Source organism: Euleptes europaea, chromosome 8 (genome assembly GCF_029931775.1).
Source record: "Euleptes europaea isolate rEulEur1 chromosome 8, rEulEur1.hap1, whole genome shotgun sequence".
Taxonomy (NCBI): domain Eukaryota; kingdom Metazoa; phylum Chordata; class Lepidosauria; order Squamata; family Sphaerodactylidae; genus Euleptes; species Euleptes europaea.
Window position 1 is genome coordinate 78164024 of NC_079319.1, and position 24936 is coordinate 78188959.

The following is a 24936-nucleotide window of genomic DNA, read 5'->3' on the forward strand; positions in this document are numbered from 1 at the left end:
TGGGGAAAATGAAGTTGTGAACCACTTTGAGTCCCTGTTGGAGATAAAAGTGAGATTTGCGTATCTAAAACACATGATCAGTCTAGACCAAGTCATTAATCAATCTGTTGACACAGCCTGTTCTCTGTTCCAAGAAAAGGGCTTAGATTAAGGCATTCTGGATGTTTAGACATTCCAGGATGAAATAATACTCCAGGGCTTTTATTTTTATCTCATTGTCTTTTGTCAGTAAGTTTCAATTGCTACAGTTTTACCTTTTACAGACTTCTTCTTGTGTTTGGTTGTATATTCTTTTGCCGACACATTCTTTTCCCAAACGAATAGCCACCAGAATGATCTGCTCCAAGCACATGCAATCAGCCGGTAGCACATCTGGGAACAGAATCTGCACGTCCTCCTCTCACACAGGGCCTTAAAGGTAAAGGTCCCCTGTGCAAGCACTGGGTCATTCCTGACCCATGTGGTGACGTCACATCCCGACGTTTCCAAGGCAGACTTTGTTGACTGGGTGGTTTGCCAGTGCCTTCCCCAGTCATCTTCCCTTTACCCCCAGCAAGCTGGGTACTCATTTCACCGACCTCGGAAGGATGGAAGGCTGAGTCGACCTCGAGCAGGCTACCTGAAACCGACTTCTGTTGGGATCGAACTCAGGTCGTGAGCAGAACTTTTGACTGCAGTACTGCAGCTTAACACTCTGCGCCATGGGCTCCTACACAGGGCCTTGCCTTGCCACTATTCCCCCTTGGATCAGGACAGATTAACCTTTACTCCACTGCAGCTCTTCTGATCTGAAATCAGTATTCCCTGTTCTCCAATACAATTTACAATGCTTGCCGGGATGGTCAGATAATATTCTACTTAAGGCGAAAGCAGCGCATGTCGCAAGACTTCTAAAGGTGCAGAAGTCATACTTTTGATTCCTTCTCTGAAGGCTGGGAGATAAATTTGGGAGGGTTAAAAAATATCCCCCCTCCAAAAAAAAAAAAACCCAGAGCTGTCCCACTCCATGGCTTATATAACTTTTTGACAGCTGTTCCGTTGGGATGCTTTGTTCGTATTGTTGACACCTACATACTGTTTAAGAAATACCTCTAATCCATTTGAAATTCCTGAAATCAATGCCAAATGTCCTTTCGCTGTAGCTGACTCAGCAATTCACACTTAATATTTATCTACTACCTACCTACCTATTTATTTATTTATTTGCAAAATTTATATCCTTCCTTTCTCCCCTCACAGGGGCCAACAAGGCTGCTAACAATTTAAAACATACATGATAACATCACACTTTAAAACCTTTCGAATTAGCCCCCCAAAACACACATCATTAAAACAATTAAAAACAGCAACTAAAACTTTGGTCAGGAAGTAGTGCCAAAAGATTCAAAAACCCTTTGCCCACTGGTGGAAGACAGCCACAGAGGGGAATAGATGAATCTCTCTGGGCAGAGACCTTTCCAGAATTTTGGTGCCACAACTAAGAAGGCCCTCTCCCGGGTTGCCACCCACCTAATCTCAGAAGGCGGGGCACCCAAAGCAGGGCCTCCGAAGATTACTGTGGTGGTGGTGTGGGTTCATAGGGGAGTAGACTGTCCATCAGGTATGTTTTCCCAAACCATATATGGCTTTGAAGGTCAAGACAAGCACCTTAAATTGTGCCCAGAAGCCAACTGGGAGCCAGTGTAGATGGGCCAAGACTGGAGTAATATGGTCCCTATGACCCACTCCAGTCAACGTCCTGGCTGCAGCATTCTGTACCAAATGAAATTTCTGAACACTTTTCAAGGACAGCCCCTTGTAGAGTGCATTGCAGTCATCTAATCTAGAGGTAACCAGGGTATGCACCACAGAGGCCAGCTCTTTTCAACCCAGGAAAGGCCAGAGCTGGTTAACCAGTTGAAGCTTGGCCACAGCTGCCACCTGCGTATCTAGCAGTAGGACTGGGTGCAAGAGCACCTCCAGACTACAGACCTGTTCCTTGAAGGGGAGTACAACCCCATCCAAAATGGGTGAAACCTTAAATCCTGGGTCAGACCTTCTACCCACAAGTAGCACTTCCATCTTGTCAGGATTAAGCTTCAGTTTATTCATCTGCATCCACTTCAAAGCTACATCCAGGCACCACTTCAGAGTTTATACAGCCTCCCTGGGATCAGCTAGAAGCACAAGATAGACGTGAATGTCACCCGCATATTGGGGGCAGCCCAGCCCAAATCTCCAGAAGACTTCACCCAGCGGTTTCATGTAGATCGTAAAGAGCGTAGGGAACAAGATGGAATCTTGCGGGACCCCATAGGCCAAAGGCCAAGGGGCTGAGCAATAGTCCCCCTGCACCACCTTCTGAATTTTACCCTCCAGGTAGAACTGGAACCACTGCAGAACGGTACTTCCCAATCCAGATAGGCTGTCCAGAAGAATACCATGGTGTATGGTATCGAAAGCCACTGAGAGGTCCAGGAGAATCAACAGAGTTGCACCCCCTCTCTCCATCTCCAGGTGCAGGTCACCCACTAGGGTGATTAAGGCTGTTTCAGTCCCATGTTTGTGTAAAGTGCCATCAGGTCACTGCCGACCCCAGCAAGGGGCTTTCAAGGCAAGAGAGAAGCAGAGGTGATTTGCCATTACCTTCCTCTGCAAAGTCTTCCTTGGTGGTCTCCCTTCCAAGTACCAACCCTACTTAGCCTCCGAGGTCTGATGAGATTGGGCTATGCCATGCCGCCTTCCCTCGCTTTCAGTCCCATAACCAGGCCTAAACCCAGACTGGAAAGCATCTAAAGAATCCTTAATATGACACAATATCATCCATGGATAGAATCTAGTGGTTGTTATCTACCTGGAGAAGGGGGAGGGACAATTTTCATCAATTCTTTCCTCCCACTTGAGAACCCCACTTTTCCCCCCATGCTGTTTCTGAGCACCCGTCACCCATGAGGAACAGGATTTTTGAGACCTCAGTGGGTGGCAGTTCGAAGGAACCACTGGCAAAAACTCATCCCCTTCTCATTGGTAGAAATGAGTTATACCAGCAGAAATCAATCTTTGAATTCAACTTCATATACCTGGAAGTTGCTTGGTGGGTTAGTTCCTACGTATGGTGAGGGTTAGATATTTACTAGGGCCAGCAGTATGTGTTATTAGCCTTCAGGATCAAAGACGGTGGCTTTTGATTTGAATTTTTTTCATGACTTTAGTCAAAAAGATATGAAAGCATCAACTGCTTCTTGAAAGTCTAGGTACATAAAAGCATTTTACTTCTGTTTCTAGAGAATGAGAAATGAAATGTTCTAATTTGAGGTTCTTATTGAATCATATACACTTTATTGTATTCCATATTTTATTTATTTAAAACTGTTAAGAACCTTGCCATTTTTATTAACAGCAAAATGATCTTTTATGGCCTTAATATGGGATGGGAAATCTGTATGTCACAACTGATACAGGGGAACTATCAACCTTCAGAATAAAACCATCCAAAAGGCAAACATGAAAGGCCTTTGGTGAGAAGGAGAGTGACATCTCTTGCCTTAGAAGTAGAGCAACCTTGAAAATGGAGTAATAGGCCAATTACAAGGTTAATTCATGAACAAAACTGTTCGTTGTGACACAATGGGTTACAAGTAAGCAAGTAGGCCACATTTGTGAAGGTAAATTAAACTCATGAGATGTTTCACCATGTGTTCAGAGGAGGCTGGTTGAAGCAGAACTAATGAAAGCTTTCTCTTGTTGAATGAGGATGATATAGCTCTTCAACAGAATCATACCGCAAGAGTAATTTTGTGTCTTGTGAGGCAAAGAATAGTGTTTTGGTTGCTTTAGATAATATTTACTGGGTTACTGGTGTAGTGCTATAGCTTGCTATTCGTTAGCTATGGTTGCGGGACTGAGACATGGATCATTGTGCTGGTTCAGTGTTTTGAGAGACATGAAGAGTTTTCAGGGGACAGAGAGACAATTCACTGCAAATTTAAAGATTAAATCTTGGATATATTCCAGATTACATTGTTAAAAACAGTGGATTTCAAGAGCGTTTGTCATGGTTACTGTATTTCTCATAATAACCAGTGTCATATGTGCTCTTGAAGAATCACCATTATGAAACAAAAAGGTGAGCTCTTCCCATCTTCCCTCTTTAAATAATGTCCCCCTCTTGTGCATGATAGCCCCATGCCTCTCCCTCACCAGCCTGAAGCACAGGTTTACTGTTATGTCTATGCTGACATGAACCATGGTTAACAGTTTGGCTGGCTTCTGGTCAGGATTTGAACCCAAAGTTTGAAACTGGTACCCAGTTATGGTGTTAGTGAGAAGGAAAAGACTTTAATAGATTGCTTACTAACAGCCCATTCCTGAAAATACGGCGTTCGGAGACGGGGGGGAAGAGGCGCAGCGGCGCCTCTTCCTAAGCCGTTTCACGTACACCAGAAAACAAAAAAAAAGCCGTCTCATGTCTTTTTTTAAAAAAAAACTGGTCCTTTCTCCCCATTGAAAACAACGTCATTCTTGCTGGCGGCGGCCAGGGCCGAAACAGGATAGGGAGCAGCCTAGCCGGCGGCTCCTCCCCCCGGAATGCCCCCGGAATGCCCCCCTGTGCTGGCGCGGCCTCTCCACGCCGTGGCCTGCGCCATGGAGAGACCGCGCCGGTGGAGGGGCGAGGCATGGTCCGGCAGCGCTCGGCTGCCGGCGGGACTGTGTAAGTGCGTGTAATCACTGGTGGCGAGGTCGCGCCGCCTCCAGATTTTCGGCCCAATTCTCAGGAATGGGCTGTAAGGGTGTTTTGCACATATATTTAATACACCAAACACTGTGTTGATTTTACGACAGTTTCCTGCACCAAACAAACCAGAACACGTGATAAACAATATCATGCCACTGAAAAGTCTATTTGTGGCCCTTTTTGGCACCTGTGAACATGCACCTATGTGCAAAGGTGTGAAGGAGCATCACACATGAATGAAAAATGACAATGTGAAGAAAAATGACAATGTAACTAGTCCTCAGTGTAAGGACAGTTAAGTGATTTCCAAAACTATATAGCTGATGTAATAAAAGACCTACAAAGGCCTACGTAGTATTTCATTTAAGTTTGCAGGTATAGTTTATACATTCACAGATGGCTTGGAATCTATTTAAAAATCTTGAAAACATAAATAGTTGATAAGGTCTTTTTGGTGGAAAAATACAAGTTGATTTGGTTAGATTCCTCTCTGCTAAATGCAAGACCAGATGAACAAAATGGAACAGGAACATTCCGGCTTATACCAGAACTCCACCCACATATCCGCAGCGTACTTTCTGACAGCTAGGAATGGACCCAACCCTGAAATTAGATCTTGCGTCAAATCCAGCCCTTCGTAAGGCAGGCTAAGTTCTAGTTCTGCTTCTTCAGGTCAGGATCTTGTTTGGAATAACGAATTCTACCAGCAAAATGAAATGGAAGCTAATTGCTCATTTAATGTGGGAAAGAGACAAAAGTGGGGTGGGGGAGAGGCATTCATCCCACAGATTTTGCAGTAATGAGTGGGACTGCATTTTACTAATGGGAGAAACTGCTATATATCCATAACCTGGAGAATTTTAGGGTGCAAAGCAAGTTATAGTTACAGCCTTCCTAGGTTTGCCAGCTCTGGTTTGGGGAATACCTGGGGATTTGTGGGGGTAGAGCCTGGGTGGCAGGACCTCAGCAGGGTATAATGCCACAGAGTCCACCCTCCAAAGCAGCTATTTTCTTCAGGGGGGGGTGATCAATGTTGCCTGGGGATCGGTTCTAATTCTGGGGGATCTCAAGGCCACACCTGGAGGTTGGCAACCCTAAGCCTTCATCTTCTTCCCACTACCTAAATAGAACCACTGTTTTCAAACACTGACTCGTAAATGTGATTGTCAGTGACTGTTTGATAGGCAGAGTGCTTTGAAGGCCCTCACTGGGCTCCCACCTGCTGCTGGGGTACATTCTGCATAAGTTCTAGAACAGCCAATGCACACAAACACATGGTAAGCTCATACACTCTGGAGGGCCAGTGTGGTTTGCAGTGTGGTGTAGTAGTCAGCATGCTGGACAAAGACTAGGAAGACTTGATGACACATCCCTACTAGATTTCGACATCTCCTCAGAAAAAAAGCTGCAGAGTTATGGGGGATACCTTAAGGATACCTCTGTGAAAACCTGGGGAAGGAATGGCAACATCAAGTGCACGTTGACAGTGGGACCTGAAGGAAGATGTGAGCTCTTAAATATTTGGGGCCTATTTAGTTGCTGAGAGATCCAGAACCACCAGCAATTAACACTGAGTGTATGTTGTTGGCTGCTGCAGATTCAAAGGGCTGGGTACTCTTGGCACAGGATGGAAGCCACCCAAAGGAAACACTATGGGTGGTGCAACTGAGCGTCCATTTTTTTGCTGGCAGTTACATTATTCTGGGTTCTCCTCCTCTGGCTCATTGCCTTTTGTGATTATGATCTCTAATCAGGGTTGCCAGGTCCCTCTTCGCTATCGGCGGGAGATTTTGGGGTTGGAGCCTGAGGAAGGCGGGGTTTGGGGAGGGGAGGGACTTCAACACCATAGAGTCCAATGGCCAAAGTGGCCATTTTCTCCAGGTGAACTGATCTCTATCGGCTGGAGATCAGTTGTAATAGCCGGAGATCTTCTGCTATTACCTTGAGGTTGGCAACCCCATCTCTAATAATCAGGCGGTTAACTCCATCGCAAGATGCCGGGGTGCAGTTTGTAGCCTTCCTAGACTAGGAACAGTTGAAGGCAGAACTTCGAGAGGAGGAATTCCAGATGCAGGTTGGCTACATGTTAACATAATGCAGAAATTAATTTCACTCTTCTGTAATCTGTGTGCCTTCTGGGTTTTTGAGCATTAAGATGCACCAGAGACACATTTTCAAGCTTATTAAAGGGCTGAAAACTTTGGGAAATGAAATAAAAGCTTTCTCTTGCCATTTTGGATATGAATACCCAGGAGCAAAATGCCTTGTATCACATGGGAACAGAGTACATATTTGAAATTACCAGTTTCCTTAACATTTTATTGAGGAATCCAGATGAAAAAAGGAGTGTTAAAGGGAGAATGGCCCAGAACTTTTCAGGAATTTAACAAGAACATGCTACCTACTGGCTTAAGGAAAACTCCAGGGGGTAACAAGATGCACATAAGAGCAGGGCTTTGTGCATTCAAGATTTGTAAATTATTTATTTAAGATTTCTATCTTGGTTTTTACCCCACTGGGAGACTTAAAGCTGCTGACAAACAAAAAAATATACAACACTCCAACACTGGGCTGGTCCTGGATCCTGCAGGCTGATTCACACAGGGGGCCACAGGCTGCAAGCCGCAGGCTATGGCTCCTGCCCTTCAACTCATGCCAGAAACCTCCAGCTACTGGAGCTTAGATACCTGTAACAAAAGAGGAAACGAGCTCAGCCAGATCTCATTTGGAGGGCAAAGATAACTCAAGACTTCCTTTGCTGCTGGAATTTAAAATGTGTGTGCGTGAGAGAGAGAGAGAGAGAGAGAGAGAGAGAGAGAGAGAGAGAGAGAGAGAGAGAGAGAGAGAGAGAAATAAGGGACTTACAGAACAGAAAGAGGCTTAAAATTATTTAATTAAACATTTTTGCTTCCACCTACATCAGTGACACAGCTGGATTTCAAGCCATCCAGTGGGCACCAAAGTGACAGTTTTAAAAATGTTGAGGATGTTAAAAAAATGACATCTGCTGTATCAGTGCATGGGAGGTTTAAAATAGAATTTAAAAACAGAATTAAAAGCATAGGTAGAAGTAACTATTACTTTCCAGGTTAAAGCTATGGGGTGTCTGAGTGTTCAGTTTGTATGTAAAAAAGTTCTGTCTTGCAGTTGGTTCCAGGGTTGGGTGGGGTTTTTGTTTCTGTTGAAAATATTTGGTCTGAAAGGTTTTGGTCATCTAAATGAAATGGTCTTGAAACAGATTGTTCAAGCTTTTGTTGTTGTTGTTGTTGTTATGATTGCTGATGTGATTTCCAAAATGAGTAGGAAAGTATCATATAGTTTTTTTCCCCAAACCTGTTGCGTGTGGCACTCAGGCTGTTTGCGTTCCATTCCACATTACATTGCTGGACTTGAAGCTGAGATCTTGTTTAAGAGAACAGGTCTCGGTGCCGTTCATTCAGCCCCTAAAAGAAAGCACAGGTGATACAACAAATGGATTCACAATGACGCAATCCAAGATTGATTGGTGCCAAGGTGCCTTTAGTCTAGCCTGCATAAGTCATTTGTATAGATTCTGTAGATTTACAGACTTGAAGAAGTAATAAACCTAGGCTTCATTATAGCTATTTCAGAGTTGCCTGATTTGATTCCCAAGTAACCCCTCCTTAATCACAAGTGACAAGGGATGCTAGACAGAAGTCGACTCCCAAAAAGATACTAACTTGGCAATTTCATCTTCCTTACCTTTGTAGAGGGAAAATAAACAAGAGATATTTGTTATCTCGTTTTTATTCTAGCATAAGGTGCCGTGCGTTTCACTTCATCATGTGCATGTAGCAGGTCCTCGTTTATATACAAGGCTGTGAAGATGAAAGCTGGGAACATCACAGTGAAAGGCTGTGAAATTTTGGAAGGACAGGATAAGCCATAATTAAGTAAAAATCAGATTTCTTAAGGAAAGGTCAGAGAATGTTCACAATAGCAATAATTGGTGATAGTGTAATTGCCCTAGTTTTACTAAACTGGTTAATTCCTGCAATGGCTGAGGAATCTCAGGTCCTTGTGACGTCCTTGGGAGATAATGTCAAACTTCTGGATGAATTCTTAATTCAGAAGTTTCATACCTGATTCTCCTTGAGAATTTATTTTGCTGGAGAATGGTGAATTTTAGTGTGTGCTGGGAGACTGAAATGTTCTTCTCCTGCTTTCTAAGTATTGCATTTATGATGCCAGATTTGGGTCCATCTGTTCTTAGGCATAGAAGGAGAGATTTGAAGGGAGGGGGGTTGTCCATATCAGAAAGACACCCAGTAAATGTTACAGCCAATGACAGTATGAGGGTTCCCTCTGTGGAGATGGTTCTTTTTAAATATGCAGGTTCTTTAGAAGTAATTTAAATTGTTGTTTACAGTTACATTTCATTTGCGGCAATGATGTGTATGTGATAGCTTTCTTGCTATGTTTTTGGATGATAGGAATTCCATTTTAAGTGAATGTGAAGAGTTTACTGGACAGATCCATGACTATCCATTGTGTTTCTCAATGGTGATGAGAACATCCAGGAAAGAGATTATGAATATTTGACAGTATCATTGAAAATAGAGTTGATTGCTGGGGGAGGGGGAAGCTGATACGGTCTTTGAATTTTTCCAGACTTTATTTGCCACTAAGGTTGCCAGCTCATGGTTGGGAAGTACCTGGAAATTTTGTGGGTGAAGCCTGAGAAGGGCGGGGTATGGGGAGGGGAGGGACTTCAATGGGGTAATAATGCCATAGAGTCCACCTTCCAAAGTGGCCATTTTCTCCAGGCGAACTGATCTGTATCACCTGGAGATCTGTTGTAATAGAGGGAGATCTCCAGCCACCACTTGGAGGTTTGGCAACCCTATTTGCCACCAGTCCAGGTGATATTAATGTATCTCCACCAGATGAGTGGTTTGTATGTCCTCAGGAAAGGATATGAAGTGGGGGAAATAATTTAAGTGGAGAAACCATTAAGCCAATTGAACAGAGAAATCCATTAGCCAGATCAAAAGGATAAAAGGGCACTAATTAATAAAAGAAGTATAGTATAAATAAAAAAGTGCTGACAGGTAAAAGCCTTAAAAATGTGCCGCAGTCAGTTAGCTGAAATAGACCCATGCGCGGTCAAATGGGCCTCTTCTGGGCAATCCAGTTTTACATTGAACAGCTTTTTCTCGAACATTTGTGGAAGCACAGGTCCTGAGTTTCAATACACCACAAACAAGCACAGGTCCTGAGTTTCAATACTCCACAATCAACAAAGGCTCACTTTCTCCCACATACAGTATATAATTTTGGTATATTTGTTGATGGGCTCCTTGGCTGGTCCCAACCAGCTCCACCATACTGGCTAGGGTTGCCAACTACCAGATAATAGCTGGAAATCTCCTGCTATTACAACTGATCTCCAGCCGATAGAGATCAGTTCACCTGGAGAAAATGGCCGCTTTGGCAATTGGACTCTATGGCATTGACGTCCCTCCCCTCCTCAAAACCCGCCTTCCTCAGGCTCCATCCCAAAAATCTCCCTCTGGTTGCAAAAAGGGACCTGGCAACCCTAGTCCTGGCTGGGGTCGAGTAGGCTCTACCACAGGCCTAGAACAGGAAGGAGAGGGGGTTCCAGAGGAGGTGGCACTTGCTCTTCCTTCCCAGAACTGGCTGACTCTAGCACACATTCCCTCTGTTCCACCCTGTGTGCACAGTCCTTCCTTCCTTCTGCCTTGGCCTGGGTTGAGCGTCCCCAATTGTATAACTAGGGTTGCCAACCTCCAGGTAGTACCTGGAGATCTCCTGCTATTATGGCTGATCTCCAGCCGATAGAGATCAGTTCACCTGGAGAAAATGGCCGCTTTGGCAATTGGACTCTATGGCATTGAAGTCCCTCCCCAAACCCCGCCCTCCTCATGCTCCGCCCTAAAAACCTCCCACCGGTGGCAAAGAAGGACCTGGCAACCCTCGCTGCCTCCTTGCTCGGCTTCTGCTCTAAGTGACCAGGAGGCTGCCTTACAACCGGCAGGGGTGGGATCAGGCCTGTGCCAAACCAAACTTTTGTTTAAAACTAAATCCTCTAATCCAGCTGCATGCAATACACTAATAACAATGTGAAATTTAAATAGCATATGTACCCCAATTTTTGCCCTGACCTGGATAGCCCAGGCTAGCCCAATCTGATCAGATCTTGGAAGTTACTCAGGGTTGGCCCTGGTTAGTTCTTGGATGGGGACCACCAAGGAAGTCCAGGGATGCTACACAGAGGTAGTCAATGGCAAATCACTTCTGTTCATCTCTTGCCTTGAAAACCCTACAGGATCACCATATGTTGGCTTTGACTTCATGGTACTTTCCACCACCAGTATTCCAAGTAGATCTGCTTAGGGTTGCTCTCACAGCGTAGCAGATAGAACATTTGAAACCAAGTCCTGGATTCAAAACGTACTGAATCACCTCAAATAACTTTTCCTCTCAGGCTGACTTACCTCACATGGCTGTTGTGATGATAAAATGAACCAACCCCCAGTACCCCATGAAGAAACTGAGATTACTTTGTGCTTGAATTTGCTCAGTGGGGGGGGGGGATGTTTTTCCCCTGAGGGCAGGCTGTGCGTGTGCAGCATTGCAAAATACAAACAGACACGAATAAAGAAAGTTGGCTGCACTACCCAGTTTGCTTTTCTGCAGGACCGTGGGCTGCTCTCTCATTTGGAGCAAGCGCAGTTAGTGCCGAAGAGTCCAGCGGCATTCCTCCGACGGGAAGAAGCAGTGAAAACAAACACTGCATTTGGAAACAGCGTCTGCTTTGTTCCAACATACTTTTCCGTGCGGCGACGGTCTGATTTTGAATCCCTCTCTTTGGTGTGGTTCTCTATAACCCCCCCCTTCTCCCCACAACAGCCCTTGCATAGTTTTGAATTATATAATTGTGCTGTTTTGAGTCATGTGACAGGCTGAGTAATTCCCTGCAGAAGGAGACAAACTGCATATTAAAAAGCAGAACAAATAGTGTTTTAAGCAACCACCTCCTTGCTGTGGCCACACACACACACCCCTCCCCAAGCAAAAAGTTGCTTGCTATTTCCATAGTACTGAAAGAGCCAATTACTGCAGTGGGAACGTGGAGGTCTGATTTATAGGAGAAAGCCTGATTTGATGGGGAAAGAGCGAGTGGGAAAGGGGAATCGTCTGGACCTGTTGTCTGTTTTTCCTTTCCTTGACGAGAACGACCAGCTTCTGCAACTCTTTGCATCTAATCTACGAAATGAATTGCTGTGTGGAGATCTCAGCCAGGAGCTAGGAACCGTTGCCTGGGGGAGGTGAGCACAGCAATCCGGCTTCTGGCGTTTAAATACATTTATTACTTTTTCGGAGATTGTGCAAGAGAAAGAGAAGGAGAGGAGCAGGCATAGCTGCCCATCCATCTGGAAACCACCAGTGTAGTCTGAAGGTATTTATGGTCATACAGTGGGGAAGGAAGGGGGGGGGAGGCAGAAGTTGAAACCCAAGCATCGCTTTTGGTTTTGTCTTGGTGCCTCTTTCAGGGCTGCTGCTTAGATTATCGACCAGCTCATTTCGCTGTCTCTCTCTCCCGTGATTTAGCGTGTGAAAAACTTGCTCCATCATTCCCCACCACACACACACGCACGCATCTCACTAAATCCAAAAGAGAACAGGCAGTCTGGCACGAGGAGTCGGTTACGGTGATATATAGTTGTATGTGTATATTTTCAATCAGGGACGATTGGTCTCTTTCAGAAGGCATGGCTGTGGGAAAGAGAGGAGCAAAAGAGGCATTGTAATCCCAAATCAGGTACTCCAGTCTGTAGGCATACATTTTTGTGGCTCTGAACTCGGATTCCCCCCCTCCCCCTTACACACACTCCGAGTGCCTCATCTGTATCCGTTTTGCTTCCGTTTGCAAAATCGTCTTGTCTTCTTGTGTTGGTCAGACGTGGTTGTTGCTGAGTGCCTGTCTGCAAACCCAGCCTGTATGAATGAACAGAGATTAGGAGCTGTTCCGACAAGCAGTGATGCTGCCAGGATTTGTAGCCGGGGATGTTCTTCCATGGTTCTGACCGCAACTGAGGCATGTGGTAGCTGACAGAGTCCAGTGGACCTGACCCCTCTGCAGAATTTGAGAGTTATTTAGAAGATGTATGAAATATCCTCAGACTACCTTCAGGGGTAGCCTCTGCTGCAGTCAAGAGTGTCAGAAGTGGAAAAGGAAAGGGAAGTGACATTCTGTTACTGATGGTACTTTTAATGCCGTGGGGCGGGCACATGAAAGGGCCTCAGTGCTGCACGGTTGGCATAATAGTGCACGCACTGCAATAGATAGCGTGTTGAACTGAAATCCCTTCTCAGCCAGAAAACCTACTGGGCGATTCTGTGGGTGGTTGTGGGTGGTTGTGGGTGTAGGTGTGTTTTGAAGTTTGTTAATAATATAAAAAGGGGTAGAGGACTACACACTGAGTTCTTTGGAGGAAGGTGAAATGAAAATGGGTCCAAGAAATTTCCATGTGCCATGTAGCCATACTGGAAAGTAAGGGGAGGGGGAGATTTCTCAACATTTTCCCCTCTTAAAAAGAAAAAAAGAATAATTTCATAAACAAGCTTGCTTTCAGTTTTGATTTTTATAGATTTCAGTAAAGATAAGTAACATTTCAGACATGAAGAGTTAAACTTTCGATTTAGAACAGGGAGATGTGACCTCTGTTGGGGAGGGTCTGGGAAATGAACAAGAAAAGAGGGATGCTGCAGTTGTTTGGTATCTTCATCATGAATTGAGTTGGCGAATCTTCCATGAAAGTAGCATTCCAGTAGCATTTGATGAAAGTTTCATTCTTCAACTGAGAAACCAGATAGTTTGGTTTTTGTCAGGTCCCCAGCAGCGTACCCTGGGTGTCAAAAGGAGGTGAACAATTTGCTTATTAGTGACCACTGTACCAGAACTATATGATGACCGGATCACTGCAGCAAATTACTCACTCGTGTATAATTTGGGTATCATTTTTATAGGGGGTAGAGTTGGCAAGTGCCTGGTGGTGGCGGATAAAATCCCACCAATCCACTGGCTGCCCGCCAACCAGCTGAGGAGTGCGCGCGTCACTTTCGGGTTTACCCGGAAGCAACGCTGATGCTCTGGCAACCTCGGCTAAAACTCTATGGAAACCATAGAATTTTGGCTGAGATTGCAAGAGCGTCCGTGTTCCTTCCGGGTAACTCCAGAAATGATATAGGTGCATCGCGCGTACTGTGGCGGGCGCTCATCGCACACCGTGGCTGCAGCCCCGCAAAGCTCCTGCCGGTGGAGCTACGGGCAAGCCTAATAGGGGGGCGGATCCAGCACGGGCAGCCCATTCCTAAGAGGGGGGGTATGACGTTGGTGGCTAGGAGCAGCACTGCCACGTCACCTCCTCAGAGCCTTCCCAGCTGTCAAAAAGAAATTTAACTTCTTTTAAACAGAAAAAAATAGGAAAATACCCCATAGACTTCAACAGGGCTACAACACCAAAAAAGGTGTCGTAGCTACGCCTCTGCAAAAGGGTTAGGAACTTGCCTAAAGGCAGCTCTGCCCCCCAGGAACACCCTGGGAACACCTCACAGTATGCTGACACGGGGACTTGCGCCAGGAGGCAGCACCTGTGCCTGAGACCCATGTCACGGTGAAGCGAGGCAAGGTGTGCCAGCGTGGATGCCAACCCTTATCATGTGTTAAATGGGCACTTACATCAGCGTGGGGTCATGCTGGCTCCTAAGGAGTTCCCCCCCACTTCAGGATTGCAGCCTTATTCTCCAAAATGTTTAAATAAAATCCGGCAAGCAGGAGGCAGCGCCTGAAAAAATATAGATTTGAAAATCACGAGACTTGAAAAATAACATTTGGAGTTTGGTCTTTTTTTCCACTGCTTTCCTTTTTCCAGTACTTTGATTTGCAAGCACGTTTCCCAAAGGATCTGGAAACTGGAAAGCTAAAAGCATTTTAAAAATAAATAAAAATAAAGATGACAACACTCTCAAACTTCTTAACAGAAGCCTGGCCTGTCTTTCTTCTAACATAATACTTAGCTATGCATCCTGAATAAAAGAGAGCTAAAAAAACATTTGCTTGATTCAGTATTAAGCAGCTCTCCCATTCTACAACAGGATAATTTGCACTTTCCCTCTTGTGACAGCTATGGTTTACCCCTGCAGTGCTTTACTACAGTACTACACTCTGGGGGAGTAAACTAGAGCTGTAAGGGAAGAAGAGGGTTGAATCCTACCTACCACAGCCATTGAAAGAAGGCAGCCCTTCTGTTTTACAAGCAGCTTAAGGGCTCCAAAGCAGCCATTTTCTCCATGGGAACTGATTGTGGCCTGGAGATGAGTTCTAATTCCAGGAGTTCACCATGGTTCCACCTGGAGGCTGGCTACCCTCCCTTGGGCCAATCACTCCCTCTGTGCCTAGCCTACCTCACAGGGTTGTTGGAGGATAAAACTGAGGAGTAGAGAATAATATGGACCACCATGAGCTCACAGGAGGAAAGCCAGGGTAAAAATGTGCTTGATTTATAAACGAAACCTGCATTTCAGCAACCAGCAGTCAAATCAGTTCAATGGAGGTATTGCGACTTAAGTTAATTTAGCCCTTTGGGGAGGAGGCATCGCTTCAGTGGAAAAGCTAGGGCTGGGGGAGACTGGCAAACAGGATTAGGGGCTTGAAGAATCAGTGGGCACTAGGGGGCCTGTGGGAAACGGACAGGTGCACTGCTGTGGTAACAGTGGGAAGGGCTTGTGTGTGTAAAGTGCCGTCAAGTCGCAGCCGACTTATGGTGACCCCTTATGGGGTTTTCAAGGCAAGAGACTAACAGAGGTGGTTTGCCAGTGCCTTCCTCTACACAGCAACCCTGGACTTCCTTGATGGTCTCCCATACAAATACTAACCAGGGCTGACCCTGCTTAGCTTCTGAGATCTGACAAGATCAGGCTAGCCTGGGCCATCCAGGTCAGGGCGGGAAGGGCTTAGGCAGAGGCAAATTATTGAGGGGGGAAGCAGGTAGAAGCGGGCTGAGCAGAAATGATAACTGGAGAACAATCAACGTTTAAGGCCCCTTTTCCACTGTAATAGTAGGAGCAGATAGGGTTGCCAGTCCCCAGGTGGTGGCTGGATATCTCCTGCTATTACGACTTATCTCCAGGCAACAGAGATCAGTTCCCCTAGAGAAAATGGCCATTTTGGGAGGTGGATTCTATGGTATTATACCCCATAGCAGTCCCTCCCCAAACCACACCCTCCTCGGGCTCCACCCCAAAATCTCCAGGTATTTCCCAACCCAGACCTGGAGACGGTAAGAGCAGAGGACGTCAACGACTGATGGGATAATGCAGGCCTGCTTCCTCCCTGTGGATTTTTCTTTACTGGGGCTGTTGGTCTTGTTCTCTTCACATCACTCACTCCCTCTCTTGCTGGTGGTACATTTTTGTGTCTTCTCCTTTCCTCAGACCTTTCCATAGCTGTTCCTCAAGTGGGATTCCAAAAGAGGCAGGTAGAGAAACATCTGAATTTGTAAGCAACAAGCTCAGACTGGAGCATTCAGACATCACAACAAACCACAGTTATCAAGCCAGTTATAAACTGTTGTTAGTTTAGCACCCATTAACGAGCCACGGTTGGTTGGCTGACCTGTATTCAGACATTGCAGAGTTTGATTAAATCTTGTCTTATAAACTGCTTTCTTTATTGGGATGTCTGAATGCGGCCGAGCAAGTCCAACTGAACTGTTAAGTACTACAGCAGACTTGCCCAGTATCTCTGTCTCGACGTCTACCCTTCATAGGGAAGCTGGCAGAAATGTTTAAAAGGCACATAAATGAAAACCTGCCAGTGGTCTCTGTCAGTGCTATTCCAGGCAGAGTTTCAGCCTTCTCAGCCCACGGACATAAAGGGATTAGAAGAGGGTAAGTCTGCTGAGGACTGGTCTGTGGGTGTGCCCTGTGCCTTTTTCATCTGGAAGCTGAGAGAGGAGTGTGGAACGTGGAAAGTTTCGGAGATCCAGATTCAGCTTCCTCACTTGAGAGCCAGCGTGGTGTAGTGGTTAAGAGTAGTGGTTTGGATGGTGGACTCTGATCTGGAGAACCGGGTTTGATTCCCCACTCCTCCACATGAGTGGCAGAGGCTAATCTGGTGAACTGGATTTGCTCCCCCACTCCTACAAACGAAGCCAGCTGGGTGACCTTGGGCTAGTCACACTCTCCCAACCTCACCTACCATTGTCTTAGGTGCTGTGGAACACAGGCAGGATGGTGATGAAGTCGTCTTGTCTGGGGGCTTCCTAGAGGCCCCTGGTTGGCCACTGTGTGAACAGACTGCTGGACTTGATGGGCCTGGGTCTGATCCAGCAGGGCTTTTCTTATGTTCTTATCTCACAGGGTGTCTGTTGTGGTGAGGGGAAGGAAAGGCGATTGTAAGCCAGTTTGATTCTTCCTTAAGTGGTAGAGAAAGTCAACATATAAAAACCAACTCTTCTTCTTCTTCTACTTGAGGAATCGGAGCCCACCCCCAGGCAAAGTTAGAGTCCAGTTCTCCAGAGATCCTTCAGAACGCTCTCCTTCAGGCTGCATCTCAGCAAGTCCAGAGCGGCTGAGTCCCTGAGGCAATCTCCTGCTGACCCACATCTATACAGCCTCCTCAGAGCCGCTATCTGAGGGATGGGATGGAAACAGCCATTTTGACACACTAATCATGGGGAGGGGCTGGATTCAGTCTCCCCCACCCCACTAAGAAGCAAGGGGCACTATCCAAGCTGACAGTGCCAACCATGCAGTCAAGGGTGAAAAGACGTTTTCCAACGAGAATCCATTTGCGCATTCAGTTCCTGGCCTGGCAGTCGCCTACAGGAGCCGAAAATTGGTTATTTTAATCTCAAGAAAAGCAGCTTCACTGTAAAGAGATTCTGTCCTCGCTAATGTACACGGATCCCTTGCCATTACTTCAGTGCTACCTACCTGCTGTACTCAGTCCATATGGCCTGATTCCATTGCATTGCCTTGTTTTGCAGAATTACAAATCAGAAGGTGATGGAGACCTTGCTATTACCCTCCACAATCTAGTTTCTACTGATTAAAAATGATAGGTGTTTTTAAAAATTAATTTATATTACATTTTATATTAAAATATAGAATGAGTTTTATGATGTAACGTGCTCTGAGCCTGGCTTGCGCCAGGACAGAGCAGGATATAACTTCAATAAATAATTTCGGAGGGACTTTACGTGCTTTTGGGAAACGCCAGACTGGCATTAATCTCTCTGCGTCCTGCATCACCACCACCACCTTTCTCCTATGCAAAAAAAAAAAAAAAGCTACTTCATCTGAGCATCTTGCAGTTTACTTTCCAGTATCTTACTCCTCTAATGATAAAGGGCAAGACAGTACAGTTGAATTAGTGTGGATAAGATATCGGTGGACTAGCAATAGATTTTATCTGTGTGCTATTACTCCAAGAATCATGTTGTGTTATTTGGTACATGATCTGGAAAATAGATTGTCTTCACAGAGAAACAGTGATTTGACCATGATAGACTTGCTGTACTTTAAGGCACTGAGTGTATATAAGCAATACTGAACCGAAAGGAACAATTGTAATCAAAGATCAGCCAGCTGACATGTAATTGATCTAGCCTTGGTCTGTTATCAATACCGGTAAATCAAAATGGCTGCAGTTGTTGATTCTACCCTTCACAAGCTGCCTGTGGTAGTCGGAGGATATATCCCTTTCACTTGATGAAGCCTAAGATTTCTGGCAGCAGTGATCTTATTAAGTGCATTTCCCTGCATGCTTACCACGGACAGCTTTCTTCCAGCTTGTCCATATTTGTTTGGTGATGGCTGCTCTGAGCCTCTGAGCAGCTGCCTTGAATTGTCCTTTGGATTCACTTGAGAGAGAAAAGAGAGACGTTTTCTTGAAACCTACGTGAAACCTCCCTGCCATTATTCAAGGTTCCCTCCGGCTGGATTTTTTTGCACCCCACCTTTCTGTTGCTACATGTTTGTAGGGTTTCCAGGTCCCCCTTGGCTACCAGTTTGGCTGAGGAAAGCAATCTGCTGATCTGCATTGTTTTGTCCACTCGTTCAACATTTGCCCATGTTATGAGGGTCCTGTCCTTCTCCCCTTATACACTTCATTTGATCAGATACTCCCTCCTTTCAATCAGTCTCTCTTGTCACACCCCAAGAGTCCAAGTTGCCTTGGAATCTACTACAGTGCTGTAAATGTCTCTGTTATTGCTTGGGATCCGAAGGATTCCTGCTCCCAAAGAGAGCGGTACGCGTTGTTGAACTCCAGCAGGGAAATGAGTAGGAGGGGGTTTGGAGGTTTCCAATTGGCCACTTTGATACAATGTGGAGAAGAAACAGGCTGGTGCGGAGACTTCACTGCCCAAGGAGAGTTTGATCAGTAAAAGGCATAATCCACTGTGCATTATTGTCATCTTGTACCAGCCATCCCATATCTCAGTTGATATCCTTTCCCCAACAGACTTTCTGACTGGTAAGCCCAGAATTAGGGGGATATTTCTCTTTGTGCACCCCCACCTCTCACTTATAGGGTTGCAACTTCCAGGTTGGGAAATACCTGGAGATTTGAGGAGCGAAGCTTGAATACAGTGGGGTTTGGGGAGCGGAGAGACTTCAACTGGGTCCACCTACCAAAGCACCAATTTTCCCCAGGTGAATTGATCTCTGTTGCCTAGAGATCAATTGTAAACCCAGGAGATCTCCAGGTACCACCTGGAGGTTGGCAACCCTATTTCACTATCATAATGAGGAGGAGGAGGAGGAGGAGGAGGAGAGGAAAGAGTGGTATAATGGTTAGATCTTGGAGACCCAGGTTTGAATCTTCATTCTGCCATGGAAGCTTTCTGAGTGACCTTGGGTCAGTCACACACACACAGCCTAATCCACCTCACAGGGTTGTTGTGAGGGTAAAATGGAGGAGAGGAAAATGGTATAAGCTGCTTTGGGTCCCCATTGGGGAGAAAAGTAGGGTATAAACGAAGCAATGATAAGTAAACGAAGCAAGTAAATAGGCTTATTGAAGCAGGTGAATGCTTCCTTACTTTTTGTTTAATGTGCAACACAGTGTAGCAACAGAGCAGAGCTTGGGGTGTGGCTTGTGAAGACCAGGAGAAGGGCGAAAATTAAAGGGAGTCAGGGGGATCGGGCTTGTGGGTTTCATGAAGGCTGCCCTACCATTTCACCCATAATTGAGAATTTCTCGACTTCCCGCAACAGAGACATTGTGAGGATAAAATGGAGGGTACCGGGTCAGGATTGTGATGGTGATGATGAATCAGATGCTGGCCAGGGCCAGGGGCAACAGCAACTCACTGAGTGCGGGTGAGGTTGCCCCCATCCGTTCACAGTTTGGAGTGTCATTCTATTTGACACCCTGTTTGCTTTCATAATGTGTATCAGTCTCGAACAAGTGCGGCATCTCCAGGTTTTCCCATCACAACCATGCGTCGTTTCAACATGAAACTGTAGCAGACTGCCTCAAAGTGTTCAGAGCTGATGCCCCGCAGGCACACAGTGGATTTGTTCCCTTTGTATAAACCTACACAGACTACAACTACAGAAAATGTTTGTACAAGCCCGTGTGAAGCAGCACTTCTGGGCTCCGTGATGCTCTGTTCTCTCAAAGGACGTGCCGCGCCATCAGAGGCACTCTTTGATTTTGGCATATCAATGGGTTCGCTTGTATTTTGCCTGCTGTCACAACAGTAAAGGCTGGAGTGTCTTGCTTTAGTACTATTCCGAAGGAAATATGTCAACTTCTGAGATGCCATTGTAATTTATGGCAGTGGGCATCCTGCATCTATGAATGAGATCCAGACAACTTGCACTTGAGAATCAAGCTGTTGCCGGCCAAAGTAAAAAACCAGTCCTACCATCACACTGGTAACCAAATCCAGATGGCACTGATCAACAATAACAAATGTGGAGAGGAGAGGATCCATGTCTTTCCAGTAATGTTTGTTTCTATAGGTTTAAATGCTCACATAAGCAGCTAAGTTTTTAGGGAGCGTTTTAGTTTCACAATCTATAGATGTGATATTTTCTTCTCTCCTTTCTAAAATAAATAAAATGCATTTCAACAGAGATAAATGTAAAATTCTGCATTTAGGTAGAAAAAATCAAATGCATAATTATAGGATGGGGGAGTCTTGTCTGAGCAGTAGTGTGTGTGAAAAGGATCTTGGGGTCTTAGTAGACCAAACACTGAACATGAGTCAGCAGTGTGGTGCAGTAGCTAAAAAGGCAAATGTGATCTTGGGCTTTATCAACAGAAGTATAGTGTCCAGATCACGTAAAGTGATGGTATTGCTTTACTCTGTCCTGGTTAGACCTCACCTAGAGCACTGTGTTCAATTTTAGACACTACAATTTAAGAAGGATGTAGACAATCTGGAACGCGTCCAGAGGAGGGCAACAAAGATAGTGAGGGGTCTGGAGTCCAAGTCCTATGAGGAAAGGTTGAAGGAGCACTGGGTATGTTTAGCCTGGAGAGGAGATGACTGAGAGGTGATACGATAAGCATCTTCAAGTATTTGAAGCACTGTCATATAGAGGATGGTGTTCAGTTGTTGTTTTTTCACCCCAGAAGGTCGGACCAGAACCAATGGGTTGAAATTAAATCAAAAGAGTTTCCGGCTAAACATTAGGAAGAACTTTCTGACAGAACGGTTCATCAGTGGAACAGGCTTCCTCGGGAGGTGGTGGGCTCTCCATCCCTGGAGCTTTTTAACCAGAGCCTAGTTGGCCATCTGTCAGCAATGCTGATTCTATGACCTTAGCCAGATCATGAGAGGGAGGGCAGGAAGGTTTGCATCAGTGATTAGATCTCGTGGCCCTTTCTTGCATGCCCAGGGTAGTGCCGATTGCCACTTTGGAGCCAGAAAGCAATTTTCCTCCAGATCAGATTGGCCAGGGATCCTGGAGGGTTCCCCCCCCCCCATCTTCGGGGTGTGGGGTGGAGGTAGTTCCTTCCAACTCTATGATTCTGTGATTCTCTGGGCAGAAAGAATAAGTGTTAATACGGTACTTAACTGATCTTGAATAACCATCTTGCAGCCAGTCATTAAATGCATTTTATTGGGCTTTATTAGGTTGTGGAGGTATGGTGGTTTGATTATTTGTGTGTTGTAAGGTTTTTGAGGCGGAAAAGATGGGCTAGAAATATTTTAATAGATACATAAATAAAACTAGCCATGACGATATGAGCTGAGCATGCTGGTGGGTAAGGAAAATCATGACTTTCCTAAAGCCATACTTCATAAAAGAATGTTTTGTGTAGATGAAAGATGCCTGCTTTAACAAAAAGCACTTAAAGAGAGGTGAAAAGGTGACAGGGGAAAATACAACTGAATTGTCCGACATGTTTCAGCAAGTGTCATTGTTTGAATTAACTGTAAATTCTTCTTATTCTTCTTCTTCTTCTTCTTCTTCTGCCGTCAAGTCACATCTGTCTTATGGTGACCCCTGGTGGTGTTTTCAAACAAGAGACCTTTAGAGGTGGTTTGCCATTGCCTGCCTCCACATCATGACCCTGGTATTCCTTGAAGGTCTCCCATTCAAATACTTGCCAAGGGTGACCATGCTTACTTCTGAGATCTGACTAAATCAGGCTTGCCTGGGCTATCCAGGTCAGGGTTGTTGTTATTATCATCATCTTCTTCTTCTTCTTCTTCTTCATTTATAGCCCACATTTCTCACTTTGACTCAAGGTGGATTACAAAATATGAAAAACAAATTCAATGAAACAGCACAGGTCCCTAACAAACAAATAATGCAATAAGCTGGGACTGAAAAATTGGCAACCAATGCAAGCAAATAATTAAAAAAAACTGTCTAAGGCAACAAAACAGTCAATGTAGGCAATGTAGGCTACTATTGACATATATTTGCGGCAGTGATATGTATAAAATATGTACTACAATACCATCCCTAGAGAAGCAACTTCCTAAACTGATCTATTATACCATAGTTCTGATTCCTTTATAAGAATGCTCTTCTGAACATTTCTGTTTTGCACATTTTACAAAACAGTAGAATTTTTTTTGGGGGGGGCTGTTCCGTAATGTGGGAGCCACCGCAGAGAATGTGTGTGAATGGGCAGGTTCCAATTTTACCTGTTTGTAGGTTGGCACCAATGAAGACTTCCCTGAGATGAGCACAGCTTCTGTGGCAGGATCAATATTATACACGACAAGTGAAATTAGGGACTATTAGCAGATGATTTATATGATTATAAATAATCATTAAATAATCAATTCCACTATATAAAGGGCTAGCTATATAATACAAGCAGGTTAAGAAGTTCCCAGCTAAGTATATAAAATGAAAGTTAAAATTACAAGGTCAATTCAAGCTACAACCAAAACCACTCTCTAGTACTGAGTTTGTATAATTAAATCGATATGCACAGACCATCCAAATACAAAATTATTTCCCTTTATTAACTTACCACTTGCAAGTTCTCCAAAATTAAAAGATTTTTCAAAAAGTTTTAATTAGCACAGCATGGCCTCTAATTAATGGGTGTCCGCTATAGCTACTACAGAACATCTTACTCACCATTTTATAACCATCTTCATCCTACTTCCAGATGCCCAGAGATTTCAGGTCAAATTCAGGCAACCATTTTAACATATTGACTTCTTGAGTGCAGGTTCCCCACCATATTGAGTGCAGGTTCCCCACCGCCACTCCTATAGGCATCACTTTTGCCAAAACGTAGCCATGATGTGTTATGCACTCTTCACTTAAAAACTGTGCATCAGAAGTCCATCATAAGCTGTGCATCAAAAGTGCGCATCATAAAACAAGACCTGGATTGCACCAAAGCCATCACAAACGTGTCAACATATATTTGGATAAGAAGAGCATTGACCTGTGTCTCACCAGCCAGAACAACTGCCTTAATCAGCTATCCGAATGACTCTTGCATGGGAAATGTGAGTTTGACATACCTGCTACCTTCTGCCTAGGATTGGAAGGAAAGGGAATAACTGTATTCATTTGACAAAAGGCTTTTCCGCAGTCTCATTTTCCTCACTTCTAAATTCCTGTTTCTTGGGGAGGGGTAAGTTCCACATATGTTTTGCTCTCTCTAGTGATTGGTTTGATGTCATACAGGTTTAAGTCCAGTATATCTCCCTGCAGATTTAAACTGCTTGTTTTTATGCCGGATATAAACCTGTGTGATATTGAATCAACTACTAGAGGGAGCAAATGTGCGGAACTGAACACACACACACACACTGAAGAAATAGGAACTTACAAGCAAGGAAGATAAGAATGTGGAAAAGCCCACTGTCTGTTGTAGTAAAAACAACGCTTTATAGTGGCACTATAAAAACTAATACACTTCTGCAGGATAGCACTTCCTGTGTTTGTTGAGAAGGTCTCTGGACAATGACAGCTCGCATCCCAATACATCCGTTAGACTTTATGTGGTGTGTTCCTTTATATGTCTTTCCAAAGCGACACTGAAACCAGCTATCCTTGTAAAGGAGGAAGGTGTGCCCTGTCCACCTTTTCACCACATGCAGCAGAGTCAAGAGTCCACTGTAGATGGGAGCTAGATTTAAAGGCAAACAGCTATATGAATTTCCCTATGTCACTGGGAAAGAGCAGGTTTTGTCCATTTCAAGACTGCCCATTTAAAGCCTAGGCATTGTGTAAGTCTGCAATATGGAGTGCTGGTACTTGGGTGACTAGCCCAAGGTCACACAGCTGGCTTCATGTGTAGGAGTGGGGAAACCAACCCAGTTCTCCAGATTAGAGTCCGCTGCTCCAAACCACAGCTCTTAACCACTACAACATGCTGGCTAGATAGAACAACTGACCCGTGGTCAATTTTGTAGCTCAGTGAGGACTTGAGTCTCTCTGATCTCAATCCGTCACCCAACCACTACACCACACTGGCTGTCTATACGATGTCAGTGTTCTTGGCAAACAGACAAAGAGTATTTGAGAGATAAATGCAAGATGTTGGCAGAAGTCATCAGCGACCCAGCTTTAAATCAAACACTGACCCAGTTTTAAAGCCAATAGAAAGCAGATTGCTGATGTCATGTCTTTAGTATCAATGGTTTGAGACTGTTTGTGGCCAGATTTGTAGTGAGGCTTTCTTGCTGCAAAGCTTTTTAGTTTCCTTCCAAAAGCCTTACCCCACTCTCAGC

The 24936-nt window shown here is 44.8% G+C and overlaps 1 protein-coding gene across 3 annotated transcripts in view; it reads left to right on the plus strand.

Annotated features, from left to right (window-relative positions):
• Positions 1 to 24936, plus strand: part of PHACTR1 (phosphatase and actin regulator 1) — a 373767-nt gene that overhangs the window by 151313 nt on the left and 197518 nt on the right. The window contains exon 1 of one of the 3 annotated variants that reach the window (XM_056854195.1): positions 12109 to 12158. The exons of the other annotated variants lie outside the window; for them this stretch is intronic. The gene's annotated coding sequence lies outside the window, so the exon portion shown is untranslated. Of the gene's footprint in view, positions 1 to 12108; positions 12159 to 24936 lie in introns of those variants that run through there. 3 annotated transcript variants of the gene reach the window in all.